The 11,756-nt window shown below is 37.0% G+C and overlaps 1 long non-coding RNA gene across 1 annotated transcript; it reads right to left on the bottom strand.

Moving 5' to 3' along the window:
* Positions 1–6,713: 6,713 nt before the first annotated feature.
* On the bottom strand, positions 6,714–9,536 carry LOC137637670 (uncharacterized). The gene is made up of 3 exons (XR_011043748.1): positions 9,391–9,536; positions 8,134–8,254; positions 6,714–7,716 (listed from the first exon to the last, which is right to left on the bottom strand). It is a non-coding gene; the product is annotated as an uncharacterized lncRNA (long non-coding RNA).
* Between the last annotated feature and the right edge of the window lie 2,220 nt (positions 9,537–11,756).

Genomic DNA, 11,756 nt, shown 5'->3' with positions numbered 1-11,756 from the left:
TCTAGAGGGGTGCGTGGTGTATATCGATGACTTGGTTATCTTTAGCGACGACTGGCAGTTGCACCTGAAGAGAATTGAGGCCTTATTCAAAGTACTTAGGAAAGCAGGCCTGGTTATTAATTTAAGGAAGTCTGATTTTGCAAAAGCAACGGTGGTATATCTTGGACATGAGATAGGAGCAGGTATGGTGGCTCCCAAGGAGGTTAACATTGAGGCCATTCGTAAAGTAGAGGTTCCTAAATGTAGGAAAGATTTGCGAAGGATATTAGGGATGGCAAGCTATTATCGCAGATTCATTCGCAATTTTTCAGACATTGCGGAACCTCTTACTGCTTTATTGAAGAAAAATGTTAAATTTGTTTGGAGTAAGGAGGCTCAGGATGCATTAGAGAGGATAAAACTGGTCCTCATTAGTCGGCCTTTGTTAACAGCTCCAAATTTTGACGCTCCATTTCAGCTTACCACTGATGCGAGTGATGTGGGGGTTGGTGCTGTATTGAGTCAAGCTGACGAAAATGGTATTGTCCACCCGGTGGCGTATTTTTCTAAAAAGCTCACTTTGCCTCAAAGAAAATATTCCACAATCGAGAAGGAGACGTTGGCCTTGATCTTAGCGTTAACTCATTTTAATGTCTATCTCTCCTCCTCAGGTGGGCCCATTAAAGTTTGTACGGACCATAATCCATTAACGTTCTTGAATCGGTACAAGAATAAGAATCAGAGATTGATGCGCTGGAGTATTTTGGTCCAAGAATTCGATCTAGAGTTTAAGCATATCCCAGGTAAAGAGAATATGGTGGCCGATGCATTATCCCGGCTGGCAGAGTAGGTGCGAATGGGGTAATTATAAGTGTTTTTTTTCTTCACCTGTTGAATTCTGTCACTCGTGGTAACTGTTTGAGTATTAATAATTATTTATATATGGTTTCTTTTATTTGGTTGAACAGATTATGTAATGTAACACTCCAATGATTGGACGTAGTATTGACGGTTGATTATGATTTGATATGATAGATGGATGTTGACCAAATGTAAGATTATTATTGTTCGTTGATGCATGCAACTGTTATTTTATGGGTTAATTATATCTGTCTTTAATTGCTTGTGGAGGTGGTGAAGTTTATAATGAACTGATGTTTTTTTTTTTTTTGTTGAATTATGCTTAAAACTGAGGTTTTGTCAAAAATTATCTGGTTATGTGTGGTGATTTAGGAATTTATGAATGATCCTATATTGGACTCCTTATGTTTCAGGTGATGGTATTTATTACGTTAGTTGGGTATGTAAATTAGGTTAAGATTTTTTGTGACATACTGATTTGTTTATACACCCCTTTGTCAGGAGAGTGTGGACTCCAAAGTATTGTTAATAGTGCATAAAAGAAAAGTGCTGTGTTAGTGCTGTAACATTTTATGTGTTCAAGACACTTGGGTGAAAGGTTAATGTGCAGGTGCTATGAGGGTTGTGCTGTGAAAAAGTACAGCTAAGGTGTATGATATTTTTGGGACATTAGATCATGATACCTTCGCGGCTTTGAACAATTCACCAGGGAAGAACCTCCTTTCCCTTCACATACCTTGCCAGTCTGGTGTGAACAGCAAAATGGTGTACTATTTATATTTGACGAAGGATGTGGTGTATATTTAAGGTAGCCTATGAGGCATTAAGAATGTCACCGGTTAGTATAAGTATTTGAAAGTTACCCAGGTAATGAATCCTTTATTTGGACACTATATTTTGTTGGTGATTGGTGTATGACAATTTGGTTTTGTAGCATATATTTTTTTTTTTTTTTGCCACTCCCTCTCCTCTTGCAACCTAGGTGATCCCATATGGTGATAATAAATTATTAATACAGGTGGGTCTTATGATTTTAGTCCTAGATGAGGGACTTGGTGCAATTATTTGGTGTATGGTGTTAGTGATACTTTATATTTAACATTTTAATCCATTTGTTTGTTGTTTGTATTATATTTCAAGTGTGTATATTGTATACTTGATTCCCTTAACTTTTAAAGTAAATTTCAGCATTTTTGTCTTTAATTTTGCACTTTTGACTTGGAAAAAAAAAAAGTTTTTTTTTTTTTCTCTGGGTGAGGAGGTGTAAGTAAGCCTTAGGTTTTTTTATAATGTATTAGCTTACTTAGGTTAGTTTTTAAGTTCCTCTTTCATTTTTTTTCGAAGGCTGTAAAGTTCATGGTTAGTTCGCCTTCTTGTTAGTAGGGGTCTCCTCACTCCAGTGGTATTTTTGTATAGTCTTGTTGACTAATCCTCCCTGTTTCTCCCCTCCATATTTTGGCTCTGCTGAGTTGACTTGAGACTGGGTTTCCAAGCTACAGGCAGTTGGTATCTACACCCTGATTTGTGAGCCTATTACCTCTGGATATACAGCAAGTCTCTGAACGAATATATATTTATCTTCACCTCAGCTGGCCGTTACTTCACATCTCTACCATTTTATTATTGCATCTGGTGCATTACTTGCCAGAGGGGCCTCGCTTGGCGACGGTAAGGAGTGTCATTCATTTCTTGTAAATTATTGACCAAGATTATTGGGATCCGGCGTCCATGATCATGAATGAATATGATTACGGCTGTGCTGCAGTGTCAGGTTAATTTCCTGTTGGAGCCCGTTAATGGTATTGAGAGTTGCCGTCCGCTGCCCTTATTGAAGGACCTATGGGAGGAGACCTTCATCATCTCATCATCCGTTAGCATGTAAAATTTAGGTTATTCTTTCTTTTCGTTGTTTTCTATTCCTCTCTGGGCCCCCTTTCCTCCTTCAGAGGTTGAATGTGTTGACTGGTAATTTGGGTATATGTTTCGTAAGTGGTATTTTTGATTTAATGTTAATGATGAGGCCTAGCTATTATTTTCTGTATTTTTATTGAATTGTAATATATATTGGTTTTTATTTCATTGTTTTGTTATCCCCCTTGAGTTATTCTTGTGCTGCATTTACCTGGGCTTGCTTCCACCTTTGTGGCTTGCTGCCTTTTGAACACCTAAATATTGATTATTTATGGTCCTGTAGACCTAGTGTGTGTTGCGGTCCAACGAGACCCATTACAATATATATATATATATATATATATATATATATATATATATATATATATATATATATATATATATACACACACATATACATACATATGTCTGTGTATGTTGTATGTCTCTTACCTTTGAATGAAAACAAAGCACAAAGCAACCAAAGTGAAGAGATAAATCTTCATTATTGCAGAGCGACGAAATTTTTAAGATATGGAATAAGCTTCAGCCGTGAGATTCGACACTTCAGCTGTACAGAGGACTCAAGGAGGCACTGCCTGAAACTGACGGAGAGCCCACCTCTCAGCAGCACTTATATGCCCTTAGACAAGCTGGCCTTGGGGGCACAATCAGAATTTAGAAAATAAAAAGGGGGGGTTTCCTACTGTCAATAAGATCGAATTTCCCAAGTTAGCGCGCTTATTTTTACCTTGAGTGTTTCAAGCAAGATGAAAAAGAAGCAAGGTGGTATAGTGTTGTTATTACTTGAACCGGTTATATAATTGCCACCCATTTGGGCTGAGCAGTCTCGGGACGTCCCGCTAGTGGAGAAACCGGACAGTAGAATTTAATTTTTTTGGGGGGAGGGGCCAATTCTGACGGGAATTGTGACCTCAGAAGTTAAAGCTCGGATGAAATAGTAATTGGCACAATTAATCCTTGTATTTATTTTGCGTATATATGATGGTGTGTGGTATGTCTACAAAATTCTCACAATGAATTGAATTAAAATCTGGGCCTAGAGGCCAGTACTGTGCCCCCAAGAGGCCTTCCAGCTTCCAAAGACGAAAGGCCTAAAAGTTAGTGACCTTTAAGCAATGCGCACGGTCCACCGCTTGAAGGGCAATGACGTCACCAACCCCATCTTCTCGATATCTGACGTAGGATATTCCGGATTAGGCACGTATTCGTATCCATCCGAACAGGACCTGAACACTATCAAAGGACTCTTGCACTCCTCCTCTAGGGGCCTTCGCTGATAAATAGGGGGAGGTTATGTTTTCGCCCCTGTTTGGCTACAATTTTACTCGTGGAGTAGTGAGACTGTATAATTGTTATATTAAGACGTAGAAGTGATCCAATTTTGTAAGTCTTAGGTCAAAGGTCAAGGTCAAGGTCGTACACAAGGTCGAATGAATTAACCATACCCTTAACCCAAAGTTCGCACTTGGTTGTCATACAAACTTCAAATTCGCGTATGGTGTAAATTGATAATGGGAAGAGCAAGCCGGTTTCGAGAAACTGCCGTGGCGGAGCTCTGCCCTCTCACAGTGACAGTGCCTTCTAGCTAACAGGAAAATACCCTGGAGACTGACCATATATACCCAAGCCCCCCCCCCTCCCGCTCTCCACCCAAACTATGACCAGGGTGGGCCAGGCGATAACTTCTGATGACTCAGCAGGCAGACCTACAGGCTCTCCCAACCCCCAACCCCCCATCCTAAGGTCACAAGGAAGATGAGGTTGCAGACACCACAAGAAACTATCAAGTTTGAGCGGGACTCGACGGTCAGGGACGTTTCCAATAGGCCACCAGAATCCTTGCTTTACTTAAAATCCAAACGATTCGAAAGGGCCTATTTGGATTCTGTCGACAAATCTGTTCGTAATGCTAGGCAGGCAGTTAATTCTAATAGCCAGTCCTTCTCCATCATAAGGCTCAATACTACACAGTATTCTAAAAGTTCTATTCAAGCTGTGACCAAGTTGTGGAATGATCTTCCTAATCGGGTAGTTGAATCTGTAGAACTTCAAAAGTTCAAAGTTGCAGCAAATGTTTTTTTTGTTGAACAGACGGACATACGTCTTTTTATATTTTATATATGACATATCTGTTTTGACGTTGTTACTGTTTTTAGAATGATTTATTGTTAATTTGTTCTCATCATTTTCTTTTATTTCCTTATTTCCTTTTCTCACTGGGCTATTTTTCCTAATTGGAGGCCTTGGGCTTATAGCATCTTGCTTTTCCAACTAGGGTTGTAGCTTAGCTAGTAATAATGATAATAATAATTTACTCAGAGAAAAATCAAACTAGGCAACTCATATGCGATTTCAGAAATTCAAAATATAAGGCCTCAGACATGTCCATATTCATGTCTGACATTTTTGCCCTTTCCATCACCCCGCTGTGGCCACGGCGGATTGGTGATGTTGGGAGACTTTAGTTTGATCGCTCATAGCAAATCAACCTAGTAAGGGTGTTTCTGACTAGTACAGCTTTGCTGATCATGGCGACACATAAACCCTTTCATATATATATATATATATATATATATATATATATATATATATATATATATATATATATATATATATATGTATATATATGTATTTATGTATATATATATATTATAAATTTTGCACATTTAAACATGTTTTTCATATATCAAATTAGTCATATATATATATATATATATATATATATATATATATATATATATATATATATATATATATATATATATATATATATATATATATATATATTAATAAGTTGTATGGTCAATGTCATACAAGTATCCTGGACCAGGGTTCGAAACCCAGCTAGTCAGATACTATATTTTTTGAATGATTTCGCCTAGGGCTCTGATCCCGAGGTCGTTAAGAGAATCCAGACTTTAATGCATTAATATATATGGCTTATTTGATATATATATATATATATATATATATACTCTATATATATATATATATATATATATATATATATATATATATATATATATATATATATATATCCTCATCCATTACTGCAGAACATCGGTCTCAAGCATGTCCTTCCACTCCCGTCCGTTTATGGTCTTTCTATTCCAGTCCACGTCCACAAACTTTCTTAGTTCGTCAATCCATCATGTTCTCTTCCTTCCCCTGCTTTTTTTACAATCTCTAGGACCCATTCTGTTATTCTTAATGTCCACCTATTATCTGTCATTTTCATTATATATTCCTCCCATGTTCATTTCTATTTCTTACATGAAAATATCCTCTACTTATCTTGCTAATTTTCTTTCTCTTAATGTTATTCCCATCATTATTCTTCCCATAGCTCTTTGAGTTGTAACTAGCTTATATATGTTCTATGGCTTTAGTAAGGCTCAAAGTTTCTGGTGCATAAGTTAATGCTGGTAGCACCATCTAATTAGATACTTTTCTTTTTAGAGAAAGTGTCATTTTACGTTTCATAATCTCATTATGTTTACCAAAAGCTCTCCATTCCATGCTTACCCCTTTTTTTAAGTTTCAATCTTGTGTCCTAAGTATGCATATTCATTAACAATCTCTAGAGGTTCGAACATAACCATTATTTGTTGTCTCTGCATTTGCCTTGAACATTATCTTGTTTTTACTCATATTCATTTTAAGGCCTACATTTCTGTGCAGCGGGATTTTGTACAAAAACTGTCTCTCTCTCTCTCTCTCTCTCTCTCTCTCTCACTCTCTCTCTCTCTCTCTCTCTCTCTCTCTCTCCTTTTTAGTTTCCTCATTCAACTTTTATTCATTATATTCATGTCTTCCAGTTCAATTTACTTATTATTTCCTTATTTCCTCGATCGTTTTTCGTCTCTTTTCCTCCGACTTACGATATGTAGACTTTAATTCTTTTCTTCCGTTGTGATTTAGGATGTGATAATTTTTAATAAAGTATTTAAACAATTGCAGTTTTTATAATATATATATTAACTTGGTTTGTAACAATCTTGTACCGGATATTTAACAACAGATGTTTATCACTTGAACATAAAAGGAAACCAAAAATAAGTGCAACATTTCTATAGTGAAGAAACTTGGCCCTACTTGAGAGGACATTATGTTTGACCTCACCAAGGAAAGGCCAAAGTTGAAAAGAACATTTAATTGACATTGCCAAGATGAATAAATTGGGTAAAAGGCATTTTGTTTATTTAGACAACTCACATTTCTAATACATTTGAATGACTTTTGAAATATAAATATAATGCTAATGGAGTGTTTGATTTATATTCATAAGGCAAGTGGCATGCAAAAAATCTACATTCTATCGGCCATATGAAAGTGACTAAAGTACTGAAAAGACATTTGATCTATCGGAGAAGTAAAGATACAATACTAAAAATTGGCACTAGATTGACCACATCGAGAGATACAATACTAAATTTGTGCTTGATTCATCTTGGAAGGGAAGACATTCTGGTGAAAGCGATTTTGACCGACATTCCCAAAATAAGTCCATCAAAATCCCTTTGAGACAATGTCTAATTATTGAGGTAACTTCTTCTTCTTCTTCTTTGTCTGCATCATTTCCCACTTTTATGTGGGTTCGATGTTTCTGGCCAGCGTTCTCCATCTACCTCTGTCCCACACCGGTGATGAAGTGTGGGACAGAGGTAGATGGAGAACGTCGGCCAGAAACATCGACCCTACATAAAAATGGGAATAGAAGAAGAAGAAGAAGATTCCCAAAATAAGTTCAGTGCCAAAAAGGCGTTTGATTTATCCTGGCAAGACGAACTTCGCTTTTTAAAAAAGGTGTTCACTCGCAGGCTCCAAACCGACTGCGTCTTGTAGTGTCAGACACATGTCCCTTGGTCCTTCTGGAGTAGAATTAGGATTTTTCACGCATTTGTGTCCATCACCACAGGGTCCATACGCATTCCAGGGGCCTCCGCACTCTTCTCCAGGTCCCTTTATAAAAGGAAAAGATGAGGGATCGTTAAAGACTCTTCTGATTATACTCAATTTATGAAAGGAATGTCATGTCAGTAAAGTTTAAGATTTGAGATGTGTTTCGAATTTGAATTTATGAATCATGAATAATGACTGAAAAAATATGGATTCGACTTTTTCGGAACTCTAACCAATAGACTTCGAACCATCTAAGGAAGTGTATATCGATTGTGTCAACAAACGTTTTCTAGAAAAGTGAACCTCAATGTTGCAACGTTTATAACCTACGTTGAATTCATGAACTTATGAATTATGAATAATGACTGAAAAAATATTGATTCGACTTTTTCGGAACTCGAACCAATAGACTTCGAACCATCTAAGGAAGTATAAATCGATTGTGTCGACAAACGTTTTATAGAAAAGTGAACTTACGTTTTTGCATCTACTACAGCAGCCACAGATGTCCGAAGTTAGTCCAAAGGGACAATCCGCCTCAGTTAATTCAGTGCAGTTGCGTGGAGCTCTCCAACAAGGGCAGGAAAGACTGTTGGTGCTGCAAAAAGGGAAACGATAATATATACTCTCTCTCTCTCTCTCTCTCTCTCTCTCTCTCTCTCTCTCTCTCTCTCTCTCTCTCTCTCTCTCTCTCTCTCTCAGAGGAAGTCTAAAAGATGAGTACAATGTGCAAGTTACATTCAAAGCTGTTTGTATCCTTGGAAACTAATTACTCTAATAGTAATCTTAAACCCATACTTGGGTTCGAATCCAAACACTAGAAGAAAGGTCTTCTTCGTTTTTGCTTCGTGGATCCAAGGTTTATAGTCATCAGGCCTGGACACCAGAAGGATGGTTTTGCTAAATAATTGGTAATATTATGTATGCTATACATTGTGTATGCAATATTTAATCACTGGCCAAAATTCCCTTTGGACTTTCGCTTTCATTACACTTTTAGGATACTCTGATCACTATAAACCTTGGATCCACGAAGGAATAAACGAAGAAGACCTTTCTTCTAGTATTTGGAGGTACAAGGAACGAGAAGGAGAGGGAGACCAAAGCGAAGGTGGATGGACTGTATCAAGGATGACCTTCGATCTAAGGGATTATTATTATTATTATTATTATTATTATTATCATTATTATTTGCTAAGCTACTACCCTAGTTGGAAAAGCAGGATGCTATAAGCCTAGGGTCTCCAACAGGGAAAATAGCCCAGTGAGGAAAGGAAACAAGGAAAAATAAAATATTTCAGTAACAGTAACATTAAAATAAATATTTCCTGTATAAACTATAAAAACTTTAACAAAACAAGAGGAAGAGAAACAAGATAGAATAGAGTGCCAGAGGTAGATGGAGAACGCTGGTCAGAAACATCGACCCTACATAAAAGTGGGAAAAGATACAGACAAAAAAGATGAAGAAGAACCTAGGGTCTCCAACAGGGAAAATAGCCCAGTAAGGAAAGGAAACAAGGAAAAATAAAATATTTCAGGAACAGTAACATTAAAATAAATATTTCCTTTATAAACTATAAAAACTTTAACAAAACAAGAGGAAGAGAAACAAGATAGAATAGAGTGCCAGAGGTAGATGGAGAACGCTGGTCAGAAACATCGACCCCACATAAAAGTGGGAAAAGATACAGACAAAAAAGAAGAAGAATTCAGCAAAACCATTCCACTCACCTTTGAATGACAGCAAAGCACAACACAGCCACAGCTATCAAATGGAACTTCATCATTGCGGAGCGAAATTAAAGGACTTGCTTATAGAGGAGCTAACGATGCACTGCCAGTAAAGAGTGTCCCACCAACCTTATATAGTTCTCAGGAACTAGATCTAGTCGGAACTGGATATAAAAAAAGATATATAAAAAATGTATTCCTGGATTCTGATATGTCGAAACAGTGTCTTTTTTTTTAAAACAGGTCCCTCCGAGTTGCCAGTATTTCCGAGATATTTCTTAATGTTTAATGATGACTAATGACTTTTTCTCCCCTCCCCCCACCCACCCTCGCTAGCTAAAGATTTTTTTTATTAATGTATACCCGTTGCCCTTGGTTTATTTCAAGGCTGCTTGAGCGATCGTTTGAAGGTACACTATTCTATCTAATTTATATTTCTTTAGTTTTGTTAAAGTTTTTATAGTTTATATAGAAAATATTTATTTTAGTGTTCTTACTATTCTTAAAATATTTACCTTTCCCTTGTTTCCTTTCTTTACTGGGCTATTTTCCCTGTTGGGGCCCCTGGGCTTATAGCATCCTGCTTTTCCAACTGGGGTTGTAGCTTAGCAAATGATAATGATAATAACAATAATAATAATAAAATCAACAATGACGTGGGATGGTCTCTTCTATATCCAAGTTTATATGTCATTGTTGTGGTATCAACTTTCATAAATATTTCATTTACACTTTTCCGTGACATTACTTCATTGGATGAAATCTATTATAAAATATTTGAAAATATCTCGGCATCTTTTTCATCTTCGTCTACATCTTTTCCCACTTCTATGTGGGGTCGATGTTTCTGGCCAGCGTTCTCCATCTACCTCTGTCCCACACTTCATCACCAGTTAATCCTTTTGATCGAAGGTCTTCCTTGATACAGTCCACCCACCTTCGCTTTGGTCTCCCTCTCCTTCTCGTTCCCTGTACTTCCATTTCCATCACTATCCTCCTAATATAATATTCATCTCTTCTCATGACATGACCATACCACCTCAGTCTACTTTCTTGGATCTTATCTGATAGTTTTCTAACTCCTGTGGTATCCCTAATTACCTCATTCCGTATCTTATCTCTTGTTGTCACCCCACACATCCATCTCAACATTCTCATCTCTGCCACAACCATGAAAATAACTCGTTTTTTTTTTTTTTTTTTTTTTTTTTTTTTTTTTTTAGTGGAGTAGGACGCATCTGCCAATGTAAACAGCTTCGTCCTTAGATGTTGATTTCGTGAACGTTGAAATGTGAAAACTGTCTAGTTTGTTTATGAAAATGAAGATGGCGCCACTTCTCAATTTTTCAAATCGAGATTTTGTCTTACAGGAAGTTTTACTTTACTTTCAAAGTTCGATCCGGTTTTTTTTCTTATTACGGGAAGTTTTACTCTACTTTCAAAGTTCGATCCGGTTTTTTTTTTTTTTTTTTTTTTAAATCTCGCTCTTTCGCTTCTGATCTCTTCCTTATTTTCCGGGTTCTGTCCGTCCGCCTCCTGGACGGAAGGAGTAAAGGAACCTTTGAAACGGAGGCTTCTTATCATCCCGGAAGTGAGATAAGTATACGCGAGATAGATTCCCGTAGATGAGCTTTCTGTGTAGTGTTTATCTGACAATTAAAATTGTGGAAGTTTAATGCACAAAGGGTTCATCTTCAATTAAGTTTTAAAGATACACCGTTAAAAATTTCCCTTAAAAAACTGTAAAAATCCTGGAAAAAATGTTGCCAGTCATTTACCGTTTTAAAAACGGATATAATGACGTAAAGGAGTGATATTACGGTCACCAACCTGTAAAATATAGTAACATAGTATGGTAAAGTTACGGTCCCCTGTATTTTACTGAAATACCGCTGAGAACGGCATAGTTTTACGGAGAATTTCCGATTAAGATTACGGTTTTTTATTTTTGAAGTGGATGAAAAAGGCTGTGACCACTGACTTATTTCTTTCTGTAAACATATCTTGTTAAGAAAAGAAGCCAATTGATGAAAACATTACTTATAGCTTTAATGATCCAAGAAAGTAGACTGAGGTGGTACGGTCATGTCATGAGAAGAGATGAACAGTATATTGGGAGGAGAGTGATGAAGAAAGTAGACTGAGGTGGTACGGTCATGTCATGAGAAGAGATGAACAGTATATTGGGAGGAGAGTGGTGAAGAAAGTAGACTGAGGTGGTACGGTCATGTCATGAGAAGAGATGAACAGTATATTGGGAGGAGAGTGGTGAAGAAAGTAGACTGAGGTGGTACGGTCATGTCATGAGAAGAGATGAACAGTATATTGGGAGGAGAGTGGTGAAGAAAGTAGACTGAGGTGGTACG

This window comes from Palaemon carinicauda, chromosome 3 (genome assembly GCF_036898095.1).
Source record: "Palaemon carinicauda isolate YSFRI2023 chromosome 3, ASM3689809v2, whole genome shotgun sequence".
In the NCBI taxonomy this organism is placed as follows: Eukaryota; Metazoa; Arthropoda; class Malacostraca; order Decapoda; family Palaemonidae; genus Palaemon; species Palaemon carinicauda.
Note: the sequence above shows the minus strand (reverse complement) of the source record. Positions and strands in the feature narration are given on the sequence as shown.